The following is a 17,234-nucleotide window of genomic DNA, read 5'->3' as shown; positions in this document are numbered from 1 at the left end:
AAAGGAAATGTTTACACTGTGATGCACAGAATGTACACTTCAGTTTCAGATTTCTCAAGAAAAAAAAATCAAGTTGCCACCTTAAGAATAAATTAGGAGATGCAGCATGAGGCAGAGTGACTTCTAGGCAAAAACTCATGCAATGAAGAAACAAGAATACAAACTTTTGGAGACAGAGTTTAACAGCTTTGACGCTGCACTTAAAACCACCTTGGATAGTAGGAATGGAAATAGCATACAATGTCTGCTTTCCTTGTCCTAAGGGAAAGACTTTCAGGAGTTTTTTTTCCCTACAAGAACAGAGTTTCTTTTTTTCCTTTTTTCCATCTTTCCCTCCCCTCCCCCTCCATGAATAAATTTGATGCAGGCTTTCTCGTGAAACTTTATTCTTAGTAAACTTTGCTCATCTTTTTGGACCTGAAGGCTTAACCTCTAATTTCTGTTAATAAGTTTGGTTGTATTTATTCAAACATGCTCTGCTAACCACCCACCACCCCAATTAATTTACTGGAGAATTCAAACCAAGATTACATTCAAGCATTTCACTAGTGTACACAATTTCCCTCCAAAGAGGAGGGGAGCAAAAGCCAGCTCAGGAAGAGCTTTTGAATGCTTTCAGATAGAAAACAAACACAACTTTGCTCCCTCCTCTATCCCGCTTCATTTCTTGGCTGTATCCAAGATCCAAACCATCATCATTATCATCATCATCATCATATTAGTACCAACACTACAACAATAAAATATACCTTTTAATATTGAAATAAATCAGTCTATCATAAACGCTAATGAGGAAATGCTTTTTCAATTCCTATGATGAAACTATAGAAAGCCTGACAGAGTAAACTAAGTTCAGTTTCTTACATTTGTTGAGAAGGAAATTGTTAATATTTTTTTCCTCAGTTTTTCTGATAAAATTCAGCCCTATTTTTAAAAATAGGGAGGGAAGGGAAAGGTACATTGCTTAGTTGATCCAGGATGACTGACAGATAAGCATGAATCATTTTTACATCTTCTAAGTTGCAAAGGAGGCTTATATTTTTTTATTTTAAAAAAATGAAACCAAAATTAACATAATAAAATTAAACATTGCAGTGCCATAATTAGGGTTGGCACCATGGCAGACTGATCTCACTGCTTTCTGTTTTGTTTTGTTTATTAATTTCCCCTGATAATGCACAAGGCAAATATTAGAAAGGAAGCAGAGGCGAAGATACCACTTCTCTTAGGTCTTTGGTTCTCCCCTTTCTCAGAACAAGGAAGAAACTTTTAACCTTTTGGTAAATACTGTGCACAACACAATGGGCTGGAGAGAGTTAACCAAAATCTGACAGATTTCTATGGTGTTTACACCTGGATTAAAGACCTGGATTAGGGTTTTCATAAAACTCAAAATTCCCCCATCCAGGTAAATTACCTAGACCTGTACCAATCGGGTTTCAGGCCCGAGTACAGCACGGAGACGGCATTGGTCACGCTGGTGAATGATCTCTGGCGGGCTCGGGACAGAGGTTGCTCCTCTGTCCTAGTCCTTTTAGACCTCTCAGCGGCTTTTGATACCATCGACCATGGTATCCTGCTGCGATGTCTCAGAGGGTTAGGAGTGGGAGGCACAGTTCTCCAGTGGTTCTCCTCTTACCTTCTGGGACGTTCGCAGTCGGTGTTGGCAGGGGGGCAGAGATCGACCTTGAGACCTCTCATTTGTGGAGTCCCTCAGGGATCGGTTCTCTCGCCTCTCCTGTTCAACATCTATATGAAGCCGCTGGGTGAGATCATTCGTGGTTTTGGAGTTGGGTATCACCAATATGCTGATGATACCCAGCTTTTTATTTCGACCCCAAACCACCCCAGCAATGCCCTCGACGTGATGTCCCGTTGCCTGGAGGCGGTCCGGGTCTGGATGGGGAGGAACAGGCTTTGACTCAACCCTGACAAGACTGAGTGGCTGTTCGTGCCGGCATCCCGGGAAATTCCGATTATTCCATCATTGGCCATGGGGGATGAGCTATTACCCCCCGTAGATAGGGCCTGCAACTTGGGGGTCCTTCTAGACTCACAGCTCTCTTTGGAAGAGCATATTGGAGCTGTGACTAGGGGGGCCTTTGCCCAGGTTCGCCTGGTGCGCCAGTTGCGGCCCTATCTAGACCGGGATGCCTTGCGCATAGTCACTCATGCGCTCGTGACCTCTCGTCTAGACTACTGTAATGCTCTCTACATGGGGCTGCCCTTGAGGTCCACCCGGAGACTCCAACTGGTGCAGAATGCAGCCGCGCGAGTTGTCTTGGGAGTTTCCCGATACTCCCATGTTACACCTTTGCTCCGCGAGCTGCATTGGCTACCGGTTGCTCTCCGGGTGAGGTTCAAGGTGTTAGTTATGACTTACAAAGCCCTTCATGGCATGGGTCCGGATTACCTACGGCAACACCTGCGGCCAGCGTCAACTTCCCTCTGTCCAGTGCGCTCCCACAGAGAGTGCCTCCTCAGGGTGCCACCGATCAAAGAATGCCTATTGGTGACCCCCAGGGGGAGAGCGTTCTCTGTGGGTGCACCAGACCTTTGGAACCGCTTACCGGTTGAGCCCTGGATGGCCCCCGACCTTCGCTCCTTCCGGCGTGATCTCAAAACATTCTTTTTTGAACAAGCTGGCCTGGTCTGACGGGATGGGGTTGGGTTTTTAAAACTCGTTTTAACTTTAATATGTATTGATTTTATGGGCATGATGTTTAATGGCTTTTTAATTTTTGTATTCGATTTTTATTGTGTATTGCCCTGTTCACCGCCCTGAGTCCTTCGGGAGAAGGGCGGTATAGAAATCAAATTATTAAATTAAATTAAATTAAATGAGTCACGCAATGGGCAATTGATTCATACTGTAATCCTTGTCCTGTGCTCAACAGCCTAGTTAACAGCAGCCCCCACACACAATAGTCGCATTAATAATGCACAGTAACTTCCACACAGCCATGTCACATAGCAGCTGACTTCACATAGTGGCTGGGTTCCTGCATCACACTAGAATTTTTTAAACAAACTTTGTTGAATAAGCCATGGATTCATGAATAAAACTAGCTAAAAACCATAGTTTGGAAGTCAATGTGTGAATTATGTCAGAAAGTACTGCCACCAATATTATCACTCCAAGTAGAAGCAATACTAGGGTTATTAAAATTTAAATATATTGTCCTCCGTTCCTATCTTCCATCTAGTCACAAGAAAAGCCAAAGACAGACAATGCTGGAAGAAAGTAATTACGCTACACATTTTTTCAATGATAATATTTCATGAATAGACTGGGTTTTACTTGATCTAGCATAGAACTGAATGACAACACTTCAGAGTCTGAAAATGTTTTAGTTCTGAAATTTCCAAAAGAAAATTACATCACTTTTTCAGAGTCAGGAAAAGATAGGAAAGTATTGTTAATTGTGTAGCTAATAGCCTGCTGATTATAAATGTGAAATTAATCCACAATAGAACTTCACTTATTGCTTCGGCCTTCACCTTTTTCCAAAGAAGAATGGACCTATGACCCAGATTAGAAGAAATCTGAACTATAGATACAACAAAATGTCACAGATATGGAAGCAAAATTGCAGTCATATTTCCATATACTATAATAGAATTTGGTAATACAATAAGAAAAAACAATCTCTAGCTCTGAAACCAGGAGAGTCAAACTTCCTAGATATATTGACTTTAAAGAAAATCACTTTCTATGAGGGTTTATTTAAAAAGCTGCCAAAATGGGGGAAAAACTTATTTGGAAATAAATGTTTCTCCCAGGTTCTGCACCTGATATAAATGGGTGTCAGAATTTTGTCCTCCAGGATTGGCAACCTGAGCTATGGAGCAAGCTTGATGAATTCAGTGGACACTGTTTTTACATTTTTGCTTGAAATAGTATTTTATAAACTGTGAACTGAATTAAACTCAAAGTAAAAGAAAGATTGAATACTGTATGACTGCTGACTAATGACTGCTGACTGTCTGCCTCAATTAAGCATCTTGGCTCCTGAAAGCCATTGGTTCTTCTGCCTCAGCGCAGCAATGTTTGGAGGTGAGATTTATCTGCCTGGATCACCTGCTTCAGTGTGGTAATATGGATTGTATTCAGGGTCACAGTAGCCCCTATTACAGATTAAAGCAACCCAATTGTGCTCTGGCAATTGGAAACGCTACATTTTACATCAAAGGGCTGTTTCAATGAGGCAAAGCACCCTTTATACATTATTAACAAGTTTTTCATACACTGTTTTGTAAGATATACGTTCAGATATTATATTATTAGGCTGAATAAGGTCTTCCATAACGGAGTTGTGAAAAAATTTACTTTTTTCTATGAAGGTAAAAGGGAAAGAAGATTTTTTTTAAAAAAATACTTAATGCTCTAAGAAAGCCTTGAATGTCAAAATAGCACAGCTAAAGAATAAGTCTTAAAACCATTAAGAAAAAGTCTGACTACAAGCAAATGTGTCATTATTATATTTTGCAAAACTGTTGAATAATTAGTTAATCAACTGCATGATTTACCCATTATGTCACATTCCATTCTTCTTGAAACCTACAGATGAATGTGTCAATATTACTCTAGAGAGTCCTAAATTACAATTTTAAATGCCATGTTCTTTCTACTATCTTTAATATAATGTTTTATTAGAAGAAAAATAGAAGTGGAAGTAAAAACAATGCTGAGAAGTGAAAATGTTGAATTTTGATATTCAGTTTAGTTATTAATATTCAAAGTATTCCTTCTGCATAGGTCTTAAGAAATCAGAATAACAGAGTTGGAAAGGACACTGAAGTTCCTCTAATCCAAGAACAAGACCCTACACCATTCGAGACATGGCAACTACTGTATATAAAAAGAGAAAATATTAAGCATATTTCATACCATACATGGGTTTGCTAAAATCACCATACCTTGCCAACAAATAGAAAGTTGTCCTCTCAAATGCTTCCTAATAGTGAAGGAAATTAACTAAAGATTTTTATGACTATCATAACTTAATAAACAATAACCAAGCTACAGCTCCAATAGCATGATAAGGTTTAGTCTAAGTTTTTTGTTTGCACATTTTAATAATTCTAAAATAGATACATCAATGTCTATGGAGGCAGGGAGCAAGGGATGAAACATGTCATAATGTTGCATTGTGTTGTGATCCACAATACTCTTTTTAATGTCATCATGGTTAGGAACAGATGCCTATGGATGGATGTGGAAGTAGAAGGAATAGTAGGGGCAGCAAAGAACCTTACCTGTTTTGTTAAGAGCAAGTATGTTCAGAATAAACACTTGGTCTTTGGCTGAAAATGGGCAAAATCTAATCCTAAACAAGTGTCCGTGACAATCTTTTTCAGAATTATTCTTCCCATTTTTACAAAATTCAGAAAAGAGATTCAATGATTATTCCCTGTAAGGAGGGTACATCTCCCTAACAGTTTTTGGAAGTCTGAAAAATAAAATGTATTTTTCTTGTCATAATTTTTGGCTATAGAAATATAGACTGAATGATAATGTTCTCACTGAAAAATAAAGGCAGTAACAGGCAATTTAAAAAAAGAAGAGAAAGAGTCAAAGCCATTGCTTGCTTCAAGAATGAAGTGCAGTGATGTGCAATTATACTTTTATTTTAAAAAAAAGTACAGAAATTTAGAGGAATTTCTTTTTTTTTCCTTTTTTTGTACAAGTTTTATTAATTTTTTAAAAAATTACATTCAGATATTTGTGAAGCAATACACTGGTTGGGTACAAAAGTAAACAATTGCAAATAATAAATTATTCCCTCTCCGATTCCCTTGGTTTTGACATAATCAAATTAATTGAATTAATACATTTCTAATTGTGACATAATCAATTAGAAGAATTTTCAATATATTTTCACTTATACATATTCATATCCTGTTTTTAATTTTTACCTAATTGCAATAGAATATCCTGGAATAGCCTATGATATATAAAGAAAAGGAAAGAAAGAAAGCAAAAACTTAATTTTCGGGTAACCCACATTTCCCTATTTCAGTAAAAAGTATTTATCCTATCTACAGAACTTACCGTACATTATTCATTTCAATGCATTCTTATTTTTACAAGTAAATTCTATTTATTGTCTAAATAATTCATCAATTATTAGAAAATATCTTTTGTTATATCCTTCCAAATTATATAATATAAATCAATTCTAATAGCCCACTTTCCTTTCCCTTAAATACCTAAAGGTTAAATATAAAGTTAATTTATATCTATATCATTACAACAAATATATTCTATATGTCATCTTAATAGTTCATCAATTATTAAAATATAGTCTTTTATTTATATCATTCCAAATTCTATAATATAGTTCAGTTATGTTCTAATAGCTTAATTTTGTTTTCCCTTAACAATCTAAAACCTAAATATAAAATCAGTTTATATTTTTTAAGAATTCACCTTAGCCCATTAAAAAAAAATTATTAAGCTCTATTCTTACAAATCCCAAGAAAGAGACAAATCTAATTTTTTAAATCTCACCTTCTTTTTGTGACAATCAGGCTTTCATATTGGTGCCTTTAGATTCTCAGATGTGTCTCCCTTTCTTCCTACACACATTGTTTGAATCCAGGGAAACCATCCAAATGTCAGTTTTGCAAAGAAAGTGTCCCCTTTGTAGTCATTGAAGAGTTGCTTTAATAGCTCAATTTTCAATGTTTGGTGTAATATAATTGTCATTAGTTCAGTCTGATCTTTTTCTTCTTCCAATTCCATCTGGCTTAGGTTAAAAGTAGTAGCTAATGTTATGGTTATCAATTGATTGGCTGGGTCCTCAATGTACTGTATTTGAAGGCCGTTAATATCTTCCCTCTTAATGTTGCTTTCTTCAGGTACTGTTGTTTTTTGAGTTGTAGGTTTTATAGTTAATTTATTAATTTATTTTATTTAATACTATTTCTATACCGCCCTTCTCCCGAAGGACTCAGGGCGGTGAACAGGGCAAGAATAAAAATACAAATTACAAAAGTTAAAACAAGATTAAATAAATGCCCACATACTAAAATACATCTTTAAAACTCAATAAAATAACCATAACAACCCCCCCCAATCCCTTCATCAGGCCAGGCCAGCTTGTTCAAAAAAGTATGTTTTTAGCTCGTGGTGAAAGGAGCGAAGGTCGGGCACCATCCGGAGCTCAACCGGTAGCTGATTCCATAGCTCCAGGGCGCCCACAGAGAAGGCCCTCTCCCTGGGGGCCACCATTCGACATTCTCTGACCAGTGGCACCCTGAGGAGGCCCTCTCTGTGGGAACGCACAGGGCGGAGGGAAGTTGATGCCGGCAGCAGGTGTTCCCTCAGGTACTCTGGGCCCCTGCCATGTAGGGCTTTGAATACCATTACTAGTACCTTGAATCTCACCCGGAAGGCAACCGGTAACCAATGCAGCTCGCGGAGCAGAGGTGTAACGTGGGAGTATCGGGAGACTCCCAACACAACTCTCGCGGCTGCATTCTGTACCAGTTGGAGCTTCCGGGTGGTCCTCAAGGGCAGCCCCATGTAGAGAGCATTGCAGTAGTCTAGTCGAGAGGTCACGAGCGCATGAGTGACCGTGCATAGATCATCCCGGCTTAGATAGGGCCGCAACTGGCGCACCAGGCGAACCTGGGCGAAAGCCCCCCTAGTCACAGCTCCTATGTGGTCTTCCAGGGTGAGCCGTGAATCTAGGAGGACTCCCAAGTTGCGAGCCCTATCTACGGGGGGTAATAATTCGCCCCCCATAGCGAGAGGTGGAATGTCCAAATAAACCCAGGATGAAGGTAAGATCAAGGTTTGGGCTTCAATGTTCTCTGTAAGTTGTGTTTGTTGTTCTTTAAAGTCTCCTATCTTAGTATTAGCTTCCACTTCTTCTGTTTGTTTTTGGATTGTCAATTCATCATTTAAAGTCAAAGTTTGAACTGGTAGCTTTAGGCTGTCAGACTTATCTTGCAATTTGGCTTTAATTTGCTCAGTCATTGCCAAAAGTGTATCAAGAATCAGTTTATAATTAAGTGGTGGGATATATTCATCCATTTCATTGTTTTTTATAGATGAGTCTTTCATGGAGGCTATCTTAATAAGAATCAATGATTGTCCACCTCCAGTATTCCTAAAGATTGTTTTCAGTGCCAGGTGTTCCAAATTCTTATCTTATCTTTAAAAGTAATGTCAAGGACAGCTCTGTTATTCAGTCAACTCTCACAATAAAAGAAAGTTTACATGCTGTACCAAGTTTCACCACAAGATGTCAACAATAGCATATAGAATAAAATGTAAAGACTTTTTCCAGATTAATAGAAAGCTTTTGTTCAATTAGTCTATTTTTTTCCTTAATTCACAGTTTAAACAGGTAATAGGGTGGTAGGTCCCCACAAAAATAGAAGCTTTTTAGTGAGTACAAATAAGATTGCTTAATTTCTTTGCCATTTGATTTCTTTTAAGTCTTTAAAATTTATTCCCCAAGTATTCAGTCACCGGTCTTTCAAAATAGTGGGAGGAGATTTTTTTAAAAAGTCCCACAGGTAGGTAGTTAGGGGAATAAAAAAGGTAAGGTCTCATCCAGGTCCTCCAGATTGCTTCATTGTGCTAGATGGTGCTTTGGGCTTTTGGCAGGGAAAGGCTTAACGATCGACCAACTTGATGGCTGATCTCTTCTTCAGGCCAAAAGGAGCTGCGAGGGCTGCCACCCTTCCACGATCACAGGAAGGGCCTCCTTGCGGTGGTCGCCCCTCCATGGGGACTTTCGACCCTTTTCAGGGTCCTCCAAGTAAGAAGGATCAGACGGCAGGGAGAGAGCTCTTCCTGCACATCCGCAAGCACCGTGCATGCAAACCAGAAGCCAGAAATTTAGAGGCATTTCTAAGGAATGCTCAAATTCCCAACAGTTTGGAAATAGTTCAAATAACACAAAATTCAAACATTTATCAAAAGATCAACTATATTCTAAGTTATTTCATGAACCTATTACTCATCTATGGAAGCAACAAGGAACTCTGTTGTCCTCATTGTTAAATATTCATGTCTTTGATGGACCGCTATTAAATAAAAATTACCATATGCATGAGCCCCTATTTATCTTTATACTTTCATGTCACCTTTCTTATCTCAAAATGATTCACTGCATTAATTTGTCATAAAATGAATAGTCAACCACAACATTCATAGTAAGAACTATTTAAAATAATTCATTCCAAAATTAACAGAAAAATAACTGCAAAAGTAGATAGTGTCATTTCTAGCTCTTAAAAGCAAATAGATAACTTATGACAACTAGCCAGCAAAGGCACCCACTCTGGGAGGAAGAAAAAGGCAATGGATATATATACAACGAAGGACCATGCTCTGTATCATGTATGAAACAGTCAGTGATAATTTAGTCCTCAGACTAAACTGCTTGACTGTTCATTAACCAGCTTTTCCTATCATGAGCTTCAACAAACAAATAGGCTTTAACTGCTCCATTTTACCAGTGAATATGAGAAACTGCAATTTTAGAGATATTTGCACAAAGAGCGATGACATCCTTCCACTATTTCTGGCACAACTAATAAAGAGAATTTTTTCCATACAAAGCTTAAGTCAGCTTTCCTCAAGTTGTCCTTGAGAGCACTATAAAATTATAATGGGTGGCATTCTAATGTTTTTCTTCCGTACTTTCTACATCACAAACTTTGACTTTGAAAGTAATTCTCTATTCCTAGGAACCCTGATAATTTTGTGAGAGAAATCAGGTCAGAAGTGTCCTTGTTGTGTCACAAAATTGATGTGGAAGATTCTGGAAGGAGAAAGCTATAATTATTTAAAGTGGGGGGGGGGGAGGAGCCAAGATGGTGGATAGGCAGCAAAGGCTGTAAAGAGCTCCTCCAAAAGTAAAAGCTTTATTTTATTTTACTTCATTTTTATTTTAATCTCTTTTAATATTGTATTTTTAACCTACGCCTTTTAATTTATTTTAACCTTTTTAAACCTTTTAAAGCCATTTTAACCCATTCTAACCTTTTTAAACCTAGTTTTAAACATTTTTAAACCTGTTTTAACAAACATAAATGGGGAAAAGGAGGAAGAGACAGCACTCTGCAGCAGAGAGTTTATCCAAGCCATTTAAGCAGCAGAAAATGGAAGATTATATTGCAAACAGACAGTCTGTTCCAGTAAGTAACTCATTCGCAGGCACCTGATCAGATAAATTTAATTTATGTGACTCATTGGAATGGGACTTACAAACCGAACTGGAGAGCAGACAGCGTGTGGAGTTGTCCTCCTCCCTCTCGGAGAATGGCTCCCCTCCTTGGAACCCGGCAACAGCCTTTTTTGCACAGGAGGGAGATGTAGCAAATTTAAAGGGGGAAAATGTGACAGACTTCCTCTCTAGACAATGTTTGCTTACAGCTCAAACTGTAAACTCAATATATGATCTTTTGTCAAATGTCATAAGTAAGGTCGACTGCCTCAAAGACTCTTTTGCAAAGTTTGTTAGGAGCCACCCAAGTACTGTAGAAGGACTTGGGAAGACAACCATGGATAGACATGGGATGACTAATTCAGAAAATGAAAGTAGAGAAGGACCTTGTCTTCCTTCCAAAAATTTGAACACCCATAGAGAAAACAATCAGGCAAAGGCCTAAGAGATGGCCAATATAACTACAGTCTGCAAACTAACCAGGTTACTTTGCAAATTTTTGACGAGAGAGTAAATAGAGGGCATTGGAGAAATATAAAGGTAAAGGTAAAGGTTCCCCCGCACATGTGTGCTAGTCGTTTCCGACTCTAGGGGCCGGTGCTCATCTCCGTTTCAAAGCCGAAGAGCCAGCGCTTGTCCGAGGACGTCTCCATGGTCATGTGGCCGGCATGACTAGACGCCAAAGGCGCACGGAATGCTGTTACCTTCCCACCGTAGTGGTCCCTATTTTTCTACTTGCATTTTTTACGTGCTTTCGAACTGCTAGGTTGGCAGAAGCTGGGACAAGTAACAGGCGCTCACTCTGCTACGCGGCACTCGGGATTCGACCCGCCAAACTGCCGACCTTCTGATCGACAAGCTCAGTGTCCTAACCCACTGAGCCACTGCGTCCCATTTGGAGTAATAGAGAAGCTATTAGGCTGTCCCTGAGCCAGCTCCTTTGCTGTGAATTCACTCTGATAGATCTACTACATGCAGAGTGGCTGCCAGCAAGAACGCAATGTATGAGAATTCTCCTATTGTTCAAGCAGCCCACAATTCCCTCCATGCTCTTCAGAATGAAGCCCTTTCTGAGCTCCTTTTCAATATTTCCAAAAAGGGTCTTTTGCTCAATCGAAGCGTGCCCACTCCTGAAACAGCATCACCAAGAGGGAACCGTCACTTTAAATCCAGGCTGCAACAGCCCTCACACTACTAAGCCTGAGGGTGCTGCAACTGAACTGACCCTGAGAAGGCAAAGGAGCAATATACAAACTGTGTTACCCACAGCTGCAGGAACTGCTGAGGATGTGCCAGAGGAAATGCTGATTGACCTATTCAGTGCATTGCCGGAACCTGAGCAAGTTAATATCATTCAAAGATTGGATGACCTAAAAGAGGCACTGACAACAACTCAATCTACAGCAAAGCCTCTATTTAATTCGGCTCCACTAATCACACACTCTTGTGACAATATATTTAATCAACAATCTGCCTTTACCTCAATAGTAAAAAAAGGTGCTGTCACACAGGCTGACAATGAGGTAACTGCACTGACTGACCCAGCCTCTGAGAAACAACTGAAAGACAAAGGGCTTCATCACACAGTGCCCCCTAAACTGACAAACACTAAGGATATAATCCAGCTTCCATCCTCATTTGATTTAGAAGTTCCCACAACATCTTTTCATAAGATGAATCCTCAGCTACGCCCCTCCAAAAATGGACATAAATCTACATTTATAGACTTAAGCCGGAAGTACCTGCCCATTGGAAAAAAAGTCATTCTTGGAGCAAGAGCAGAGGCACACTGGCAATCGAGATATAGAGGAGCAACAACAAGTTCTGCAACCCACAAGGAGAAATATCGAACCTCACAACAACTGTGTTTATATGGGAAGCATAGATGATATTGACCCTGCTCCAATGTCAAGTTGACATCTGGCATTTTTACCATCTAGCCAATCAACCAAGCCAGACCACCTTGCCTCCGTGAACCCCATACAGTTGATGACCTAGAATGTAGCTTGCTGGAAAGGGATGGTTGATAGTGGACTAATGAGCTTCCTCTCTAGATTTGACGTAATAGCCTTTCAAGAAACCTGGCTAACTGAAGTGGATGAACAAGTACAACTGCCAGGCTTTCAGGGATGGGTCTCCCCAGCCCCAAAAGCAAAGAACAAAGGGAGACCCTCTGGTGGGCTATGCATTCTTCTAAAGCAAGAGTTGCAATGGCAGGGGGAGAAATTATATAACGAAGATAAGTATCTGTACTTCCTAGCTGTCAAATTTGAATATGACCAGTTTGAGTTAATATTGGTAAATGTGTATATTCCTCCAAGCACATCCCAGCACTATAATTCAGAATACTGGATGGGCTTGGAAGTTATCCTAGAAGATATATCTGTACTGTATCCTCAGTCCATAGTGGTATTACTAGGAGATCTGAATGCTAGGCTGGGTCTCTCTCTGTATGAGCTTGCCTAGAAGAAGGGAATCCCAGGGGAGTTCTTTGATAACCATCCTCAGTGGCTCTCGAGAAACTGTAAAAGTAATGCTGCTGGCCTGCTCCTAGTCTCCTTAATTTTTAAGGGTAACCTCCAAATTTTGGGGGGTAAGGATAAGAATTACACATACCCTTATACATACCACTCGGCCAATTCAAGTAGCGTACTGGATCTCTTTTGCATGTCTAGAGATAAGGCTGACCTCTTTTCGGAGGCCACAGTACACCTTAGCGACAATAGCGACCATCAGCCTATAAGTGTGACATTGCGAGGCCACTCAGATTTAAGACCATATAACATGGCTGACAGAAGGCTCACCAAAAAGGTAGCGGTGACCCAAAATAAAAGGTTAATTTGGGCCAAAGTTGATACTAAGGCAATATTAGAATGCCTTAAAACAGAGAATGCTACTAAGTGGGCTAGAACAATCCAGTCATCTACTACTGACTGGATGTCAGCCTTCAATGCATTCTCCAATCTCTGTAATGTACTGAAAAAACACCTAACAGCTAAACCTACTACAAAAAGAGCCCAAGTGGGTAGACCTCGCTGGTTTGATCCTGATTGCCAGCGACTGAAAAAGAAATTGAAGGCAGCCATGAGGCTTGCCCAGAGGAATCCTACTGCCCATATACAAGCTAAGATGCTGCGCACAAGAAGGGAATATAAAAAAACTATAACATTAAAAAAAAGTTTTGCCATTTCAATCTGGTAAGAACTCGAGTTGGCTGCTAGAAGTCATAACTCAGTATTCTTTTGGCACTCTGTAGCAGGCATCCTAAAGGAATGGAGATTTGCATTTGACATACCAATCTCTGCTGCGGACTGGGAGAATTATTATCAGTGCTTGTTTGCTCCCACCGAACCAGTAAAGAAACTATCTTTAAACAGTGATTTAGTAAACCCTAGAACTCTCCCCCCCTTGGCCACTAGTCTCAGAAAAGGAGATACAAACCATCATTAAAAGCTTAGAGAGCAATAAAGCCCCAGGTGAGGATTTTTTTTACCAGCAGAATTATTTAACAAATTTCCCAATTGGTGGGGCCCTGTATTAGCAGGTCTTTTTACACACATAAATAACACCTGCCATATACCAGATGGGTGGAAGATGGCAATAGTTGTCCCTATATATAAAAAAGGGAATAAAAACGATCCTAATAACTACAGGCCCATCAGCCTGATTGACATTATAGCAAAAATATATGCTAGGTACCTTTTGAACAGAATAGAAATCTGGGTAGAGGAAAACAACATCCTCACAGAAGAACAAGCAGGTTTTAAACAAAACAGATCTACTATTGATAACTGCTTTGTCTTGAACCATCTAATTGCCAAATATGCCTATAAGAGGACACCCCTGTTTGCTGCTTTCATAGACCTTACAGCAGCATCTGATATGGCAAATAGAGAAGTGCTATGGAGTAAATTGACATCTCTTAAAATAGAACCCAGACTCCTGGCTTTGATTAAAGCCCTTTACACAAGTACCTGTTTGAGGGTGTGGTATGGGGTTAATGGGGCCCTGACTAACAGGATTCACACAAATAAAGGGATAAGGCAAGGGTGTATCCTGGCCCCATTATTATTTAATTTATACATCAATGACTTGCCTGGGTTAATGAAGGATACCATGGTACACATGCCAATTGTCCTAAATACTTACTGTAACAGCATGCTTTCTGCTGATGATATGATTTTATTATTATACTCACAAGTAGGATTATGTAGGGTAAGAAGATTCAGCTCTTATTGCCAGGATAACTCCCTAATCATTAGCAAATCTAAATCAAAAATAATGGTGTTTGGGAGAAACCATCAGAGACATAAGTGGCAATTAGATGGTGAACCAATTGAACAAGTTAACACCTTTGTATATTTGGGTGTAACTTTTCCCAAAACTGGATCTTAGGCCTGCCATCATCAACAGAGTACATTTAGAGCAAAAGCCCATTTGAATTTACTGCTCAAACTAAAGAATCATAGTTACCCATGGTCCCTAGCCACATTTATCAAGGTTTATAAGGCTAAGGTTATCACAATGCTCTTGTATGGAGCAGAAATTTGGGGTCTTTACTCAGCCACAGTCCTAGAACAAACACAGTCCCAGCATTTGAGATGTATTGTGGGTGTAGATCCAAGAACATCTGCTGCAGCAGTTAGAGCTGAATTGGGAATTCATACAATTCATGCATTATCTAAAATTAGAGCTTATAACTACTGGTGCAAAGTTAATGAAATGGAGACTGATAGACTCCCCAAGTTATGCCTACTAGAGCAAATAAAACTACAATCACAAATCTCCTGGATCACCAAACTAACAAATTTTGTAAGAAGCTGTGGCCTTCCCGTCCTTGCATAACAGGATAACAATCCAAAAAAAAAAGTTGCCCAAAGAATTAAGGATATAGAAGCACAAACTGATATAGCTATCCTTAGTAAGGTGGGTAACTTAAAATGCCTGAGTAAATACAAATGTACTTTTCAGGTAGACAGTTATTTGAAGTCACAACTCCCAAAACATCTTAGGGAGATATTTACGAGAGCAACATTCGAACAGCTTGACACAATGGTCAGATATGGGAGAGTTCATGCTATACCCTATAATGAATGTCTCTGCATTTGCAGAGCAGCAGAAGTAGAAGGCCTGGCTCACATCCTATTTGATTGTTTCCTGTATAAGAGGGCGAGAGACAGGTATATTGGTAACAAATATATATATTTGTTTGTTTGTTTATTTATTTATTTATTTATTTATTTATTTATTTAAATTTATATGCCGCCCTTCTCCCTGAGGACTCAGGGTGGCTCACAACAATAAAAATTAAAAAACATAGAATAAATTTTTTAAAAAAGAATTAAACAATAAATGCAAAATTACAAGACAATTTAACCCAGTAAAAAGCCTAATTAAAAAACGTAGTCAGTCCAGGCCCGCTTGTTGGAACAACCAGGTCTTCAGGTCACAGCAGAATGACTGAAGGTCAGGGGCCATCCGCAGCTCCAGGGGCAGTTCATTCCAGAGGGTCAGTGCGCCTACAGATAAGGGTCTCCCCCTGGGGGTCGCCAGCCGGCATTGCCTGGCCGACAGCACCCTGAGGAGGCCGACTCTGTGGAAGCGAACCAGGCGATGGGAGGTTGACAATGGCAGCAGGTGGTCTCGCAAGTACCCCGGGCCTAAGCCATTTAGGGCTTTAAAGGTTATTACCAGCACCTTTTACCGCACTCAGAGGGTAACCGGAAGCCAATGCAGCTCGCACAGGAGTGGTGTAACATGGGAGTACTGAGATACTCCCATAAGCACCCACGTGGACGCATTTTGCACCAGTTGAAGCCTCTGGATGCTCTTCAAGGGCAGCCCCATGTAAAGAGCATTGCAGTAATCCAGGCAAGAAGTGACGAGGGCATGGGTAACCGTGCATAGGGCATCTCGGTCCAAAAAGGGGCGCAACTGGTGCACTAGGCAAACCTGTGCAAAGGCCCCCCTGGTCATAGCCATTAGATGATCTTCCAAATTAAGCCATGAATCCAGGAGGACACCCAAGTTGCGAGCCCTTTCTGAGGGGGGCAATACCTCCCCCCCAAGATTCATGGACTTGAATCGCCGTGTTGAGTATAGCAGGTTGGCTGCAAAATCATTAAAACAGTGTATGCGGGCTGCTTGTGTGTCGAGTCCGATGCATACGTACTTCAGTTGCACTGATTGTGATGCTGCTGCTTGGCTTGTCACACTGCTCAGGTTGTGATTGGTTGTATGGTTGCGCACTGAGTGCTTACTGCGGGAGGTGACCATAATGTTTCATTACACAACTGACATGTGTGGGTGTGTGTACAGTGATTGACTATGTGCAAAAGTCAATTTTTAAAAAAAAAATCATTGGTGAATTGAAAATCTTTTTTTAATTTTTAGTATAAAATTTATTATGAACATTTGCCTTAAATACAATAAATTAAATTTATGTTAAGAACTGAATATATATATATATATATATATTAATAAAAGATTAGCAAGACATGAGTTCTGGCACCTGGTTGCCGCCAATTTGACTGATTGTAATTATAGTCTAAATTAAAACATCTTTTGAGGGTGGTATTCCCTCATATAGCTTCCAACTCCCTAGCCATGGATCTAGAATGCCTCCAAAAAGGTCATCATATGGTAATCTAGACAAAGGGGAAATAATTCAATATGTGGATAGTCATACAATTGTATTTAAATACATTTTTGTTTTTGTTTTGGCCTCACCCACTTGTTGGAATACACACACACATACATACACCATTTCCAAGCTATGAGTTTACCAGGTGCAACCCTGAGCCTGAAACAGTTTATTTATTGCTGGTAGAGAGAGTTGATTGTGTGCAGTGGTTATGAATGTAAAGTGCAATGGTTAATTAGGCAGAACTATAAATCAAATAAGAGTTCTAATTCATCTTACCTCTACCATGAGTTGCACAACTAGTAACCTTAGAGTAAGTCTATGTCTCAGAAACATTCTGAACTATCAGATCCTCTTACCTCTCCCCATTTCCAACATTATCATCAATATTGCCATATGAT

General features: G+C 39.7%; 1 protein-coding gene across 1 annotated transcript in view; it reads right to left on the bottom strand.

Moving 5' to 3' along the window:
* The window catches only part of CPS1 (carbamoyl-phosphate synthase 1), a gene marked incomplete at its 3' end in the record, with an annotated part of 173,698 nt that overhangs the window by 89,424 nt on the left and 67,040 nt on the right, over positions 1–17,234 (bottom strand). The gene's annotated exons all lie outside the window — the stretch shown is intronic.

The sequence above is a fragment of the Vipera ursinii genome (genome assembly GCF_947247035.1).
Source record: "Vipera ursinii genome assembly, chromosome: 1".
Taxonomy (NCBI): Eukaryota; Metazoa; Chordata; class Lepidosauria; order Squamata; family Viperidae; genus Vipera; species Vipera ursinii.
The sequence above is the reverse complement of the archived record's forward strand: the minus strand, read 5'-3'. Positions and strand labels throughout refer to the sequence as shown.